Source organism: Rhipicephalus sanguineus, chromosome 10 (genome assembly GCF_013339695.2).
Source record: "Rhipicephalus sanguineus isolate Rsan-2018 chromosome 10, BIME_Rsan_1.4, whole genome shotgun sequence".
Taxonomy (NCBI): domain Eukaryota; kingdom Metazoa; phylum Arthropoda; class Arachnida; order Ixodida; family Ixodidae; genus Rhipicephalus; species Rhipicephalus sanguineus.
The window spans coordinates 148,364,583-148,382,817 of record NC_051185.1 but is presented as its reverse complement, the minus strand read 5'-3'; the positions used below and the strand labels follow the sequence as shown (position 1 = coordinate 148,382,817).

At 44.8% G+C, this 18,235-nt stretch overlaps 1 pseudogene; it reads right to left on the bottom strand.

Moving 5' to 3' along the window:
* Nucleotides 1-5,790: 5,790 nt before the first annotated feature.
* Nucleotides 5,791-8,816, bottom strand: LOC119406812 (uncharacterized; annotated as a pseudogene).
* Between the last annotated feature and the right edge of the window lie 9,419 nt (nt 8,817-18,235).

Sequence of the window (18,235 nt, the reverse complement as noted above, 5' to 3'; positions counted from 1 at the left end):
CACGGCTGCTCTAACATTAGAAATGGCTGTATCGCTTTGCTTGTCTTGGTGTGGAGGTTTACGGGTGGTAACCAGTGTTAAAAATTATGAGAGGGACTGTCGTGTTGTAGCAAACAACAGAGGGTCCATGCTTGCAACAGTTGCTTTGATGCACTTAAATGATTATGCCTTGTACCTCTCCTGAACTTGAAGACAGAACTTGAAATTATTCATTAACATGAAGCATTCTTTAGACAACTGATCTTTACATAGGCTGCTGCTCTTAATACCTTGTTTGTCGCCACCAGTACGAACCATGGCCCGTGCTGGTGTAATTCATTCCATAGAATATCAGACATTCTCTTTCCTCTTCTAGAGGAGCACGACTCTTTAATGTGTAGTGAAGGTCATACAGAGCTAAGCTCGATTTCTTTCAGTGCAAGAAAGAAGAAACTTGCAAAGCGTCGAAAAGGAATGTGGCGTAGCTGATTGTACCGCATTCTAGCATGATCATGTTAAAAGCATCGCTTTTAATCTCACCACGCTTCAGTGTTTAGAGGCCACTTGTCTGCCGCACATGTTACTGTTGCTATTGAAAAGCATGCTTTTCAATAGCAACAGTAACATGTGCAGCAGACAGGTGGCCTCTAAATACGGTGCTTTTTAATGGCAACAACAGCAAATAACACTTTGAAAACATGAATTTTGCATAAGCTGCCTACGAATAAATTTTTGGAGGTATGCACAGCTGCAGAACTGTGATTTTGATGCAGGCATAATACTCTGCAGTTGCTTTCTTTTCCTAGACCTTACTCGGGACTGTGTTCATTTTTACAGCTAAACAAGCCTGCCGTTCCGGCCCAATGCCTGTACTCGAAATGCTGCATGTGAAAGCACGGGAATTCAAGAACAAGGCACCAGAAGAAGTGCTGGAAACTTTGTGTGAAATGTACAGTGGGGAGTGTTAGGAGTGAGATTGAATCCTTGACACGGGATCAATCGAATTCTCCAGAGTGGCACAGACATAGAAAGGGCCTTGTCACTGCAAGCATTGCTCATGCTTGTATGACCCGAGCGAAGACATTTCTTCGTTCAAAAGGTACGGCCAACATTGACCCGTTCTTTCACTTATTTTAAGAAACAAGGCAGTAAGTACACCAGCAATGCTGCTGTTGCGAAAGAGAGTGCAGCCCGTATGGCCTATAAGGCGTGGCAGGAAGCCTTAGGCCATACTCTAGAAGTCCACCAGAGGGGGCTTATTTTACATGATGAATTTCCAATTATAGGTTGCTCCCTGACGGTTGGGCAGTATTTTCATGCAGGTGCTGTGAGGGCAAGGAAGTAATATTGGAAATCAAATGCCCTACACAGCTTGAGAATTCATTCAAAAATTTTGATACCATGGAGCCGAAGTTAGAGTATTGTACACAATTGAATGTGCAAATGGCTGTTTGTCGTGTTAAGGAAGCCCATTTTTTCGTTTTTTGTAGTGAAACTTTGTTTTGCTGTGCTTTTGCACACTATGACAGCAGTGCCTTCGAGGAGTTCAAGGATGTTATTATTAGCATGTATAAAGAACAAGTCATCTCAAAGCTCCTAATGAGGCTAAGCCACTAACAGTTCTTGCTGGGGCTGAACCTTTGCTTTAAATGGACTGGAAACCAATTATACTGCCTGTGTTCCTCCTTAGTAGCACAGGCAACTGATGTAATTGGATATGTACAGTTCACTTCACTGAACCTCCAGTGGGTAGCGAGTGCTGTCTGTCTGTGTCGCAATATAATTAATCTGTGTTTGACGCTATGCGACACTGTTTAACTTCAGGTTTCTTTTCTCGGATGCCATGAATTGCCCTAGTCGAGTTGTGGTATGAATGATTTGATGATGCTGTAGCCTAAACACTGGCGAAATTTCGAAAACCATTTCAAAGTATTTTTATATGCCAAGAGATATGCCAGAAATGCTGTTCATCCTGTTGCAGTATGTTCAGTCTGTGGCACTGCGACATTTAAATGAAGGTCACAACTTTCAATGTAAGCATTGGTTTTAACCATATTATGGCTCATTTGAGGTGCTTGTTAGTCCCCTTAACATTTTATTTACATTGTGTTTAAGTGCTGTTCATATTGCAAACATTGTATGAAATGTTCATGTGCATGCATTATGTCGAGCAGATGAACTGAACCTTACTGTGTGCCAAACTATATCTTAGCTTGTTGCACTGTGGCGATTGAGCTTACCCGTCTTGACAGATGCAATACACACCTTGTTTTTCTGCATGTATGAGATATAAGTTTTCATAATTTTTGTTTGAAGATACCCCTGTTGAAGGGGCCCCCATATTACCGTGCTCTGTAACATACATAGTGTGAATGCCAGAATGTGAAATGTCAAGCGGTCTCAGCTGTGTGTGTTGATGGGTCTCTGCTAGGGATGCAGCTCCAGGTGCTTATGTAACAAGAGTGCTGCATGTGCATTAATTAGGAGTGGCACTGTCAGGATAAAAAAAGCACAGCTTCTGAGCAGGGCCATGCCACCCTTTTTAGACCCGTACCTTTCAGCACACTAGTCGAGACCAAAGGAAAAAAATCAACCTATTGGTGCAGTAACTGCCTTTAATTTTTGCAACTGGGGATTCACAAGGCATTGTGATTAGTCCAAAAAGCGTTTCAGGGCCCCTTTATGAGCATGTTGGCGGTTCATTTTTTTTATGCCTCCCAGGAGAACCATTTGCATCGTATTTAGCGAATCATGATGCAGAAATTGAATAGAACTTGGAACAGAAGCTTAAGCTTGTTAACAAGGATTGATCATGACGGGAGGTAATGCATGCAAATATGGACACAAGAGAACAAGACAAGTTGCATTCTTTCATTATTGAATGAAACCACTTATTCAGGGTACTTTGCACTTGTTTGAAATCTTTTCAGATATTCATTATATGCAGATTTGCCACTGCTCTATGTTAGTGCTCGTGTTCTGTTCGGCTAGATAGAATGAGTGGAGATACATTCAGAAAGAGAAAAAATGGTCAGAGCAATATGATTTTGCATGGTTTATTTTGTGAAAAAACAAAAGGCAAGGTTTAATATACAGCCATTGAAACAAAGCCACAATGCAGTGCAGACAGATTAAAAATTATAAATAATGAAACAGCAAATGTATCGGAGTACCATCACATGAAAACTTGCGTCAAATGTGCACATTAATGAAGAATACAAGTTGTAAAAGGGTGCACAACAGTGTTGCGGAATGGGCACCTTCATTCCGTTCCAATTCTTTTCCGGGGAATTAGAACTTGCCGCAAGTCCATTCCTTTCAATTCCTCAGAATGAAAAAACTTAGCCCATTCCCACTCCATGAATGGCCGGGCAGTTCAATTCTATTCCTTTAATTCCTCAACGTACGAGAGGCATCTTGATAGTTTTATCGGGTTAAGAATGAACGTCCCATAAAGCTGATGTCATCAGATGTATCAAGAACTACATAAGTACACAAAGCACATTACCAAGGTCGAGGGACTTTCTGTGCTCGCCTGTACGCAGGTATGCAATGTCTTTTTTGTCGCAAAGGTAATTTACGTGTGTCAGGTACTAAACTGCTCGTGAGATAAAGATCAGGCTTTGCATAGAATGTTCGCCACTTTCGTGTAGGGGCATCAATGGAAACCAACGCGCAGGGATAATTTGTGTATCCCTTCACTATCTGCTGGGATAATGCATTTGTTTGTACAGTAACTTATGCCTCAGTTTCTCTTTTACAAATTGGCAGATCGTTCACACTTTTACACCACGCCTACCCTTGGCTATGGCTAACTAAAGGTAGACCTAGAGAATGCGCTGTAGCCTTCGACTTTGAAAAAAATATGTACTCAGGCCTACATGACTAATTTGAGCATGATATTACAGTAGTAGCAAAATACATTCCTCCCCAATACCCTCCTTTGCTTGGAGATGCGAACACTGGTGTGTGCAGAGTTATCCGAGCGAAGAAAAGATGCAATGAAAAAGGATAACGATAATAATGAAATGATCCCACCCAAGAGGCTGACCAGCTCTCAGCAAGGAGACAGCAGGCGACTGGGGCGCAGTCAGGCGAAAAAAAAATCACAAGGCGTAAGGGGGAAGGGTGGGGGGATGCCGCTGCTGTAGTTCCGCACGACACATACCAACGGCCTAGAGCCGTGGTTACACGAAGAATAGAGACAAACTTTGGAGCAACACAGCCATAGACGTTTTCACAAACGAGTCCTCGGGTGTCGTTAGTCCTCTTAGGCTGCGCTAACGGTGTGACCCCCAAAAATGCTCCGCCGAGGCTGTGACGTAAGCCTTTGTACTCCTGCGCACAGCCCAACATGGTGGCGTTTTTTCCCTCCTGTGAAAAGGTTCTATATAAGGACAGAATTGTAGTAGGCGCATAGCTTATAAATGTACCGTGCTTGTAATCAGCCGAGTCATTTTAAAAATAGTGCCTCATTGTTAAATTCGAGGCTCTGGCTTATTAATGTCTGAAGTTTGAAAAACAGCGCGTAGACCAAAAACGTGCTCTATTTTCGGAAAAAGACGTAAGTCCATTCTCATTCCATTGCGTGCAAAAGTCACTTAATTCCATTCCTCCAAGCATTGTCCCCATTCCATTCCAATTCCGGAGTGGCAATTCCGCAACACTGGTGCACAAGCATAAACTACGCCTGTTGTTGCTGATCTACAAAAAGTGTGAGAAAAAACGGGTACAGCCCGAAGATCGCGTGATGATCATTACTGAAAACTGAAATGGCCGAGTGGCTTAAGAACTACTAAATTTTGAAGCAGAAGGCCCCCATGCTTTGAGAGAGAGCCAATAACACAGCACGGACACTTCTATGCAATACAAATTTCTTCCAATGATGCCAACCATGCCACGAGCTCAGTTAGATCACCTAATACCAAATATGCAATGCTGCCACTTGAGTGTGCTGCGCAGCTAGGTATGGAACTTAAAAAAATTGTACTACATATGACACGTTCACAAGGCATATTCTCTACTCCGGTATTAGAGATTGCAGGAAAAGAACACTAGTGCACACTGACCTTGGCAAAAAGAGGGAATGTCTCTCGGCAAAGACACTTGCTTTTTGGCAGCATTGTAATGGCACACATTCTTCTATTTCCTCCCATAATGAATTGTTATAAAAATCATTTCAATACGAAAGCTTTTCTGGTGGCACTTAACAACTATTAGCGTATGACAAAACTCTGCAAAGGGGCCTAGTCGAGGACCTTTAAAGGCCATGTGGGGTAACATAGGAACACAGGTTAAAATTGGATAAATAAACACAAGATGGAGTGATGTAAAACAAAAGGACAAACTTTAAAACATAGCAAGGAGTGTACAATCGTGCTCAGTATGAGCTACACCACTGGAACGTGTGGGCGAGTGCACTTCAAGGTTGTACAGTGGCTCCGATCATGGCATATTTTCGAGTTACTGGGAGATAGTTTGCTGTTCCTATCAGTGTGCATCACCCCCACTACCCTTTTTTCACCATCGAAGTTATCGTTTCAAAGCTGGTATCACCACATGGCCAAACAAGGGCGAGCGTGAAAGCTCGTGGAGGTGACGTGCATCCACAGGAACAGCCTGATAACACAAAGACATGCCACGATCGTTGCAACTGTACAATCATACCTAACGTTTGGCCACGTGCTCCCGCAATGCAGCTCATACTGAGTCCGATGGCACTAACCTCTTAAGGGCTTCAAAGGGGCAAAATAACACCCATGTGCTTATAGGTTTAGTGCACATTACAGAACCCCATGTGAACTAATTATTCCGAAGTCCTCCGCTAACACATGCTTCAAAATCATATCTTTGTTTCGGCACCTAAAACCAGAAATTATTATTTGCCTGAAGTGAAATACCCAAAAGAAGCTGCTGTATTCACAAAAAACGATGTGCTGCTAAAATTGGGGATGACAAGTTTGTGATACCAGCCGCCACTACCACAATGTCATCAAGTAGTCCCACCATGCTCCAGGGAATCCTTGTCGACAAGACTTTAAATATTTTCATACGCTGTATCGCACGCTCAACGTGGACCCTTGCCGACGCTATCTTTTGTGTTCGAAGGGCGTCACCCTTAGACATCTGCTTTTGTGTCTTTTGAATGGCGGCCTGATTAATTCAATTAAATGGTCAGCACAGACGTCATCAATCAGAAAGCCACGGTCTGCCATTACGGCATCTGATACCGGGTCAAGTTCATTAATCAGACGGCTTTGTTCAAATATAGCCTTGTCAGATGTTCGGCCCCCATATCCCTCACTTATGTGGGCAATGAGACCACTCGGGGTAACAGTCACCATGTACTTGACAGTGAAACCCTTCTTGTAGAAGGAATAACACTGCAGTGCACATCGCAGGCAGTTAGGCTGGCTATTGGTATTTCTGTGCAGTCCACAATGACACGCACATTGCTGAACTGTTTGAAACACTTTGGCAAATGCTCAACAACATCTTCTTTTGTTGGTACAGCCGTTAATTTCAATATCTCAGACAAGATCTGCACTCTTTCTGCAATTATACTGCTGCAGGTTGTTAGTGAACAGCTGAAAGATGGCTGAGAAACGCTGTCGAGATATTGTGCTTCAGCTTGACCAAGTTAGAGCAATTCTTTCCTTGCCAGACAACTGGTGCCGTCCCGAGAGTGGATGCATCTTTTCGTAGCACCTTACTAGGCCATCAAACTTCTACTGATGGCAGGCCACATAAAGTATTGATGTTCCACTGTTTATGGTGCCCACAAACTTATGTGTAAAGGAACCCGACGTCACTTGCACAGCTTTGTGTTCAGAAGTCCGAGCCCCCGAAGCCATCTCCACAAGGAAATGAGCCACCCTTTTTCCTCTGCAGAGAATTCTGCTATTTCTGTCCGGGGCCAGGTTGGCAAGCACATTCCTGTCACAAAACAAAAGCAATAGTTCGTATTTCTGAAATAACTGATAACATTGACATGACACGGTCTCTTTTTTCTCAATGCTTTTTTCCAATAATGCATGTCAGCATGTTAAACGAAAGTTAAAAATAGGAAGCCCAGAGTTTTTGTGTAAGTTAAAACACACTCATCCCATGCATTTCATGGTACAAAGTTTTTTGTTAAGTGAATCCAGACAGCATGATGGAGGCTTGTAAAGCAAGCTACCACAACACGTATACAAAGAGATGTTACCATATTTTCCAAGTCCTCGTCGGCTATGGAGCGTGCAAGGCTTTGGTTGAAGCCATTATCAAGGGATGGGAGATCATCCTGTAATGTAATTTGGGTTTAGTTGAAAAAGAACGGTGAAGTATAAAAAGTTTCAGGCAGCCAATTTACCATGGTGGCGCTGGCAGGACTTGGCACTTCAGGCAATGTCTTTTTTTTCAGTTATGGTTTCAGCAGGCAACGTCTTTTTTTCAGTTATCGTTTCAGCAGTTTGTTTGCTCAGTCCATTCTGAAACGCATTAAGTGTTGACATCGTTATGTACCCCATACATGTAATCGTGGCTTATGTACAGGGAGACCACATCTAAGGTGAATACGTCATGTCTAATGTCGTGCATAAGCTCAATAATAATTTTACGAGTAATGTATCAGACATCAGATTCTGTGAGGAGGTGTTCACCTAAGATTGGATGACCCTGTACCCAAAGCGGATAGGTTCTGTGTTATGCAGTGCATTTAACTCACTCTGGCTGACCGTTCAGCACATCGACGAAGTCTTGCCTGCGACAGCTCTCTTAATCGAGACTCTTTATTTTCATCATAGCATGGTGTTTTCGGCAGGTTTACGCTTGGTACAGCGTTTTTCTTAAGCCGTCTTCGCAGGCATGGCACATCTGAAAAATAAATTGTTTGAACTTCATGAGTCAGTGTGTGCTGAATTTAGTTTTTTACACCAGAAACAAGGCCACAATGCCTAAAAAAAAGGGGGGGGGGTGTTTCATTGTCATAGAACATTGCACACCAAATGTAGCATCTGCAAGACGTAGTTGAATGATGCTTTAACACAATCAAATTATGAATACTTTTGCCTCTGGCATCAGAATAATCGAAATCTAGATAATGCTACATTAGGTACTAAAACTGCACTTATGACACGGTACACGCCAGCGGAAAGTGGATGCTGTTGGTTTCTTCAAGACTTGCAAGGGCGAGTAAAATTCACGCGAGGCTGGCGCGTTTGTCGCCGATTACTGCAATGAAACCGTCTGAGTGAAATACCAGCATCATATGGGACGCCTTCGCGCGTGATAGGACAACAATTCCTTACTCGTGCGCTGAGCGTCTGCGTGCTCTGCAATTTCGTCCGTGCCACGCAAGCGATTGACCGCGCTTCCAAAAGTGGCAAGTTTACAACGATCGCTTCCCGAACTGGCTGGCACAATACTAGTAAACACCAGAACTCCCGATACCCGTTTAAGTTGCGCGATCGATGTGCTGGACTAAAACGTTAAATGCCTTCTGGGTGGCCGCCACGTGTAAAGACAAACGTCGCAGAAACCGCTGACAGGTCGAACATGTGCTCGAATTGCGGCATAATGCACGCAGTAAATAATATTCGGAAGTGTGCCCAATGAATCAAGTCCCTTTATTCCGGTGAGCATACGCAGAAAATAAAGCGCAGCTCAATAGCAAGTGTAATGCACATGGCGCACCGCGTCTCTGCGAAATTTGTTTACATACTTCGGGCGCCGCAGCGACATGTAGTCACTGGATACAATGGTCATTTAATAGGTTCGAGTTAACAAGTCAACACTAGTGCCTCACCTGGAAAGAAGAAATCGTCCCGTGCAAAATGCCGCGAGCAAACAGTCATCGTCGCTGTCACAGCCTTGCCGATGCGGATACGCAATCCACCGCGCTCTGCGGCTTCGGTCTCTGGCCTCGGAAGGAAATGCGTGAAAAAAATGGTGCTGTCCTTCCATCTCGCAGACACGCACTGAGGAACACAGCAGAACTGCTTGGCCGTTCGTTTTTTTCTTCACGGGCGGCACCATCCTACCGTGATCCTACGTACAACGAATGGCGCTTGGACTGTTTGGACATCGGTACGCAGCTTCCCTTATTGCCGCTAGGTGCCGAATGAATTGCTGGAGTCGCGAATAGTCAGCTCTGGTGTCGACGAGAGCTGTGACGCTGTGGCCGTCGCGATAAGAACGTCGAGGTCGCCAGTTAGTCGTCTTGCGTTGCAGCTATGTGTGGCGTCAGGTCACGGCTACGTCGGTTTGTTCCGCTGCTTCCCCGTTGCGTCTTCAGGTCTTCTTCGGGCCGCGAAGTTTCGACTTCAGGGCTCCGTTCGGCTTGCGGCGTGTTCTTTAGATTTCGTCGCGGGTCGTCGTCGGCGGCGGAGGATGTTCGGGGTTTCGTTACAGCAACAGTACCTCCATCGGTCGCTGCCTGAGTTTCCGGTACGGGCTAGGTGACCGGCCCCGAGTGGGGCCAGTGTATGATCGGCATTGGGGAAAGACGTAGCGGCCTGGCGACGGCGACGAGAAGGTTGTGGGGTGTCCACTGCGCTCTGGCAAGGTAGTAGGCGATGTCGCGTGGTCGTTCACCCCGCTGTGGACTCGGCGCATCAATGGCGAGCCCACGAAGTCCCATCTGTGTACTGCCAGCAGCGGCAGGTGTGGCCAGCTTCTTCGCAATGGTAGCAGAGTGGGTGGTGGTCAGGGGCGCGCCAAAGTCGGTCTTCGTCGGCATGTATCGCTGGCCGGCTGGCGGGCGGTATGACATTGGTGGTAGCGGCGGAACTGCTGCGGCGGCCCGGCGTCTTGACGTGAGCGAGGAGGGGAGGCGTTGCGTCGGGCTGCAGCAGCATAGCTCATGGCTTGCGGCTAATGCGTGGTGGTTCGAGGTCGCCCAGCGACTGCTGGATTCTGATCGAACGACATTTGCGATCGAGTCCACTTGAGGCTGTGGTGAGGGCAACATCTTGCACAGTTCCTCCCTACGATCGCTCGGATCGTTTCGCGCAGGTCGTCGGAGCAGAGGGCATGAACAGCTAGGCTGTCTTCAATCGATCGGCGATTGTACTGGCGTGTTCGCATTTCCAGCGTCATCTCTATGGTCGTTGCTTCGGAGACAAATACTTGAACTGTCGAGGGGGGGGGTTCCGCATCAGTCAGGCAAAGAGCTCTTGCTCTACTCCTCGCATGAGGAAACGGCCTTCTTCTCCCCGGTCATGGCAGGGTCGGCGTGGCGGAATAGTCGGATCATTTGCTCCGCGAAGATGTTTACACTTTCGTTTGGGAGTTGCATTCGTGTCTCCAGCAAGGCTGCGACCCTTTCCTTTCGGACGACGCTTGTGAACGTTTTCAAGAAAGCGCTGCGAAAGATACCCAGGTTCGAAGAGTGGATTCCCGATTCTCTAACCAAGTCCTTGCCGTGTCTTCCAGGTAAAAGCACACGTGGCGCAGCTTATCGTCGGTGTTCCAGTTGTTAAATGCTGAGACCCTTTCGAACGTCTGCAGCCATGTTTCGGGGTCATCGCTTGGCGATCAATGGAAGGTCGGCGGCTCTCTGGGCGGCTGCATCGCTACAGCTGCAGGGGACACTGCCGCTGTCATCATGCTCATTGTCTTCGTCACCGTGGCTCTTGGCTTCTCCGGTAGGTGTCCAAATTGAGGGGCAGTCCTTTCAGTCTACGGCTTACCCGACTGTCCCTGATGGTGTCGGTGTCTTCTTCACGAACGGGGCTGGGTTCACGGCTTGACGGGGGTGTCCGGAACATGAAGTACCCAGCACATCCACCAGATGTCACGGGGTCGTGACGTCGACGAAGGCACCAGTCGGCGTCTCGAAGATAAATCTCTTTATTTGGCCGAACTTGTGGCCGGGAAATGGAAAGTCAAACTACAGCAATACACACTGTACACTGATAGTGGCGAACAGAGCGTCGGCCGTCGATAAAACTGATAATCGTTGGGACGCGCCGTTTTATACATCATGCATCGAACTTTCCAGCCTTATCACAGGTAGTTGCCCAAGCTCTGGAATAATCTTGGCCATTCGTGTCATGTGCGCGATCTTGATAAAGTGATCTACTACAATCTGGAATGTTCCCAGACTTCTGTCGTGGCCCGCGCAAGACAGCGATCACACGTGCAACGGACCAGTTACAAAGCGATAACAAGAGAAGCGCGCGTGGCAATATAAAGGGTTTTCTTGTGTACTCAGCAGATTTCTCAATCGTTAAGGTTTCTAATCGTTACATGTATTATGTGTCTTATGCTAGGTGGCCTTGAACGAGAATAAGGGTGAACAAAAAGCGGTAAAAAAAATCACGTGACGTCTCGGGCGTGGCTCAAAGCGCGTGAGCTGCGCGCTCACTTCGCCTTTGCGAACGCGTGTAGCTGCGGTGATGAAGATAAAGAAGCCGATCCCTTGTCGCAGCAGTGTCATGGAAAGCTTCCACAGAAGCGCCGGCTGCTTGGAGGGTATCAGAAAATCGGCTCTCGCGTGATTCATCTGGCTGACGGTTATGGAGTAACGAGGAAATGGCGCGCTATGGAAGACTCGGAGCTAGGCCTAGTGCACTGTGTCGTAGGCTGAAATGTGCAACGCCAGAGTAGGTTGGCGAGCACGAAATGAGGCATGATGAGCCAGAAAGCTCGTCGGATTCTAACGTGTCCTTTCGGTCTTTAGTGCATCGGTACTGAGGCTTTCGCCTTCGAGTCGTCTTAGCGGCAGCATCAGAGACCCTCGGCATTTTTTCCGGTTGGTCACACGAAGATGATACATCGTAGCGTACGCTTTTCTACACCCAGCTTGCTCTCAAGGTTCATAAATATTTGGCATGTCTCTTGTAGATTCCATATTGCTTCCGTTTATATTCTGTTTACGCTGAAAGTAGATCAATCGGTCCTAGTTCTGCCGCCCATTTCCCAAAACTTCTCTTTCGTAAGTGCGTTTTCACAGTAGTCAACTGGCTTCGCTAACAATATCTAATCTCGGGTGTCCTACAGGGCAATGTTTTAGGACCCCTATTACTTTAGTTTATATAAATGACATTGTGATGTAATTAAATCACCCGTGCACATTAGGCTGTTCACAGATGACTGCGAATTGTTTAACGAAATAAACTGCAGTGAAGACCAAAGCGCTTAATTATAACCTTGAAAACATAGCATCGTGGTGTTCCAAATGGAATATGGAACTAAGTGCTAACAAATTGGTTTTATGAAAGTTACGAGAAAATTTAACAATTTATCTTTTCCATACAGCATTCCTTCTACACCTCTCACAGAAGTTCGTGAATACAAGTATCTGGGTGTCACAATAACGAGCAACTTATCCTGGAATGCTCATGTTTCTAACATTTGCAAGGCAGCTTTCTGGAATCTATGCTTTCTGAGGCATAAGTTAAAACAGGCTCCCCTATTTACTTAACAGCATATTACTCACTCATCCATCCTAAACTAGAGTATGCATGTATCGTGTGGCCCTTATAAAAAATCTAACGTTGACGCTTTGGAAGAAGTCCAACGTAAAGCAGTCCGATTCGTTGTTTTCCAAATATCGCTCAAACGACTCCCCAACCACCGTTATGCTAGCTAATAACATCCAAACATTGAAATTACGAAGGAAAATTCATCCACCTAAATTCATCTTTTGCGGAAAAACAATCATTTTTTCATGAGTCCACATCCCTTCTTGAAGCCACTTGTAGCACGCCGAACGAGACATCGCCATACAGAATCCTTAAAGCCTTATCTCACGAAAACTAACCTTTTCAATTACTCTTTCTTTCCCCGTACCATAACTGACTGGAACGACTCATCCGTAGCTAAACGTATGCAGCACTTATGCTATTGATGCAATTAGTTCTTGAATATATCGTTTCTCTTTGCGCATCTTTTGTTGCTCTGCTAATATATTATTTGGACCTATATTATTGTTGCGCATTTACAATATTCGTTGTTATTTTCGGCTTCAACTTGTTCATTATGCACTATGTTTTACATCTTTTAATGAATTGTGTTAATGTTCACTCTTAGTGTTCGTTTCCTTTTCTTATTTTTATATCTGTTTACACTGTACTCTTCTGTCCCTCCTGCTTAGACCCCTACGGCTTTTTGTGTGTTAGTTTTATACTGGCGTTTGTCGAACTCTCTAGCACATTTGAAGTTTTCAGGCAAAACAGATAAGTGTCGCAAGCTTCCTAAGTATGAAATTTCCTCCATCTTGACCAAATTAGTTGTTATGCTGTCCTCTCCGGTCACTTTTCCGATGGACGTGCTTGGTAGGACCTTCCCAACCTCATGAATAGTTACGCATACAACTTCGGTGCCATGTTCGAGAGTGATTTTCATTTTCATTTTCATTATTAGTACCCTCAAGGCCAAAGGCATTACAGAGGGGAGTGAGTAAAAATAAAACAAGTAAAAGCAAACAAAAAATGCAGCAAACAGTAAGAAAAATACAAGTTCTTCGGCTGCTATTTATACAGTGTTAGCTAATGTTGTTTTAAACAGTTGATGGTCTTCAATGGCGGCGATGCTTCCGGGAAGGCGGTTCCGATCCTGTGATGTGCGTGGAATAAAACTATGAAAACAGTGATCAGTATGACAGGAAATGATTCGAACTTTGTGGGAGTGATCAATGCGAACGGAGTGGTAGGATGGTTTAGCGATTAGTTCATTACGCAGTTGGCTGTTATGGAAGTAAATTTTGTGGAAAAGGCAAGTCGGGAAAAATAACGGCGTGAAGCAAGTGACGGTAGACTGAGAGTTAGTTCATGGAGGAGATACTAGCAGTTCGATCGTAGTTGTGGAGAATGAATCGGGTAGAGTTATTTTGAACAAGTTCAAGTGAATCGTTAGCTTGGCAGTACTGGGGTCCCATACAGCAGAAGCGTACTCAAGTTTGGAGCGGATTAAGGTTTGTAAAGAAGCAGTTTTAGTGATGCGGGTGCAGAAGAGAAATTACGTCGTAGGTATCCGAGTGTTCGGTTAGCGTTGTTAACTATGTGGTTAATATGAAGAGACCAAGTTAAATCTGATGTTATGTGTACTCCAAGTAGCGGTAAGATGTTACTGACTCAAGGATGGTGTTGTTAAGCTGGTATGCTTGTGGATTAGACGCAGTGCGGGATACACGTCAGACTTTGCATTTATTGTTGTTTAGTGTCATTAGCCAGTCGTTACACCAGTCAGAAATAGCGTTAAGATCAGTTTGCAATGTGGTTACGTCCTGGGCGTTAGTAATTTCACGGACAGCAACACAGTCATCAGCAAACAAATAAATGTTAGAAGTTACGCTCTGAGGTAAGTCGTTGATGTTGATTAAGAAAAGAAGGGGTCCTAAACCGGCCCTTGAGGCACTCCAGAATCGACTGAGCTACTGGGTGAAGTATGATCGTTAAGTTACAAACTGAGATCGGTTACAGAGGAAATGTTCATAGCCATGTCAGTATTTTCGAACTAAGGTTAAGTTGCGCTAGTTTTGAGAGAAGCACTTCGTGGCAAACCTTGTCAAATGCGTTTGAGAAATCCAAGAAGATACAGTCGGCGAGTGAGCGGCAGTCAAGAATTAGGTGAAGCTTATGAGTGAATGCAATTAGTTGTGTTTCACAAGAGAGAGTTTTTCGGGAGCCGTGTTGTGCGTGTGAAAAAACGAGTTTGAGTCAAGCAAATGAAAAATTTCGGAGTAAAGAATGTGCTCTCAAGATTTTGCACGGGATATTGGTTAATGATATCGGGCGGTAGTTGTATGGAGAAGCGCTGTTACCTGATTTATGGATTGGAACCGCCTTCCCGATTCTCCAGTCGTCAGGAATTTCACCTGTATCAATGGACTGTTAAAAATTAGTAGCAAAAACAGAGATAAGTATGCCTTTGTACCTTTGAGAAATTTTGCATTAATAAGGTCAACACCTGGACTTGCGAAAACCTTCAAAGACTGTATTATTTTTTCGATACCAACACTGTCAATGACAATGTCATCCATGGGTAAATAGTTGTGAAAGGGCGGATTAGGTAACACGAACCGTTGTAAAGGACAAACTTGCTGCAAAATACATTGTTAAGGATGGTTGGACATTCGAACTCTGTGATTGGGACTCCACTAGAATCAGTCAGTGTTACTGATGATTTTGACGGAGGATTAATAACGCGCCAGAACTTCTTCGGGTTATCGCGGAGCATAGATGGTAGTGTGGTCTGCATGAAGAAACTTTTAGCCTGTTTTAGCGCGACAACGTAAGTTCTGTTAGCTTCTTTATATGTCGCCCAACGGTCTTCTGAAGGAGTTAGTTTAGCCGTACGATAAAATCTTTTCTTTCTGTTGATAATCTGCGCAAGTAACCATTATACCACGGTGCGTTAGTATCCGAAGTGATTGTGCGGTTTGGTACATGTTTTGCAATTAGTTCATGGACTGTTGTTTTAAACATGTTCCAGTTGGTATTTACGCTTCGGTCTGAAAAACCAAACGTAAAATTGTCTAGAAATTTGGATAAATTGCTGTTGATTACTTCGAAGTTAGCTCGGCTGTAATCGCGGATGGTTTTAGTGGTATGAGCCGTTTTAACTTTAGTAGCGCCAATTTCAAACGCGAGCAATAAGTGGTCGCTTAGACCGGGCAAATAAGATATTGACGACACTTGGTCCAGACATGTAGTTAAAATAAGGTCTAAGGTATTCGCACTAAGATTCAGTGACCTGGTGGTTTAGTGACGAGTTGACTAAAAGAAAAAGTGGAACAAAGACCTAAAAATTCACTACTCTGAGATGAAAAGGGGTTTAACACAGGCGCTTCGAGGACCATGAGATGTTAGCAAAATTGAAGTCACCTAGAGAAATATTGGTGCAGTAGGATGCCGTGTTATTATTACGTTAAGGGCGTCATGAAGCTCGGAGACAAAGTGGAAGAGTCGGAAGGTGGGCGGTAACATACACCAAAAATAATTTTTTGTGTCCTAGTTCTACGCAAGCCCACGTGTATTCAAAATTAGTTTGAATATAAATGGAGTAAGAAGGAATGGATTTAGCTATCGCGAGCAATACACCGCCACCAATACGATTAGTGCGATCGCACCGATAAAACATGAATAGGACGACTTATCTAATAATTCGCTAGTATGAACATTAGGATTCAACCAAGTCTCTCTTAGAGCGACGATGTCTGCCTCACATGTATCGATAACAGAGTTCAGAGCTTCACGCTGTTTATAATACTTCGGACGTTAGCCAGAAGAAAGACACACTTGATTTGGAAGACTGGGCATCCCGTCCCCTCACGTAGCCCTATCGGGTCGCGGTCTTCGCGCTGGTAGGAAGCCTTTCAGGTGGGCTTTGGCAAGTTATTTTCTTAACGCTATCTGTTTGTAGTCGTAGATGTAAATTCTTTGTTTACAAGCAGCTTCTTGTACCTTAGTTGATAAGCAGGAGATTGCGGCAAAGATTGGCGAAATCAGCAAGCTTATTTCTAACCTGTCGTGTTGCCGGTGAAAAATCTTCATTCACAGATATGTTTTAGGGGCGAAGCTCCTTAAGGCGGCACCCGTTCGTTCCTCGTAGTCGTCGTCATCGTAGTAGTCCGTAACAAGTCTTACGCTTTGACCTCCAAGGTGGTGCCGGTGGGAGATTTCTCCTGTGCGTTTTGAACAATAAAAAATTCGCAGTGTGCGCGTTAACTAAAAGCCGAATTCTTCTGTCTCTCATTCCCCATTAGCAGCCATTGGCATGTTCCAGTAGGAAACGTTAGTAGAAGTAGAAGTGTAAGTGTTAGCTAAAAGCCGACTTCTTCTGTCTCTCATTCCCATTAGCAGCCATTGTTTACCTCCAAGGTAGTGCCTGGTGAGATTCTCCTGTGCGTGATTGAACAATAAAAATTTTGTTCAAAACGCCGTTGATTGATGAAATAAACCAACGAAAGACGCCAGATGTTTTGTAAAAGCAGAACGAAAGAACGCCAGATGTTTTTCTTAAAGTGTAGTAGTAGTTGTTGTATGTAGCCACTTCGCCCGATCGTCAACGGGCGAGGTGGACCGGCAACGGCGCGAGGACCCTGCCGTACGAGAGTTAAATCACACTAAAAGACATACTTTGCGGGCGATACACTCTAGTGAGCTTTCAACTTTTCGTCCTAATGTACATGATAAAGAAATTATTTCTACGAAAAACGCAAGGCACACCTTGAGCAATATATTTGGTTTTGGGACGCTAAATGGAACCATGAGGCGATGCGAAGCCGGAGCACTTGCACGATCGCGTTCCGTTGGCTTTCGTTGGGCATGCTACCGACCTCGCGTCGTGGAACGCGTGTCCTGTCTTCCCTCTAGCCTTGCCTTTAATTCGCACAGGGCGAGCGGGGAATGCGGTCGCTCTTGGCGCTCTTTCGCTCGGGAGCGGACTTCTTCCTTGCATTTCACCGATCACAAGTGATAATGAAGGGACCACGTAAACCAACAGTACAATAAAAGTTTGATGTTTAATATATACACGATGTTTCACACTTTTAATATGTACTGGGCGCATTTCACGGAAGAGTTTTCACGGTTTACAGATGATCCCTCCGTAGCTTCGCCCCATCATCATCATTCACCCCGTGGATATGCTGTGATTTTTTTTTGTTGGTGCTTGAAATGGCGCCCACTATGCTGCACCATGCGTGGCGAAAGACGTCCAGCGTTAGCAAGCAATCCGTCTAATTTCGATGGCAGCGCATAAAAGGTGAAGTTCTAATATAAAGTCTAATCTTCTACTACTGAGATCTGTTCAGCATATCGTGGAATGGTGTGTTTATGAAGCTTAGACTGCTAGCTTAAAAAAAAATAGTAGAGAAACTTGTGTCACTCGTGTAGGCGAAGTGAAAGAGCTTTCCCTGGGAATCCCCTTAATATTGGGTCCAATGGCAGTCAGGAGGAGTGTTGCTCGGGTTTTTACCAAGAAGGTTTGTTTTGGTTGATACCGATGTCCTATAATATATTCGGGGCTGCAAGATACTGTAACGCGATACCAGGCCCCGGAAAGTCTCAAGTTCCAGCGATCGCCGCAGAGGGCGAAAAAATCAACCGCGGCGAGTTCCATCGATATGCGCGGAGAGTGGAGCTACTGACTCCTCTTTTAGCGGTCGGATAAGTTAGTTCGCATTTTCCGTGTTGGGGCGCTCAACGCGGCCAAAAATTTTATTTCAGAATGTATCAGAAGATTGTTGAAAGCTTAGTTACCGTGTCATTTTGCATATAGCTAGTAGGGACCAGTTTTTATGTTACTTCTAGAGTTAATACAAGAG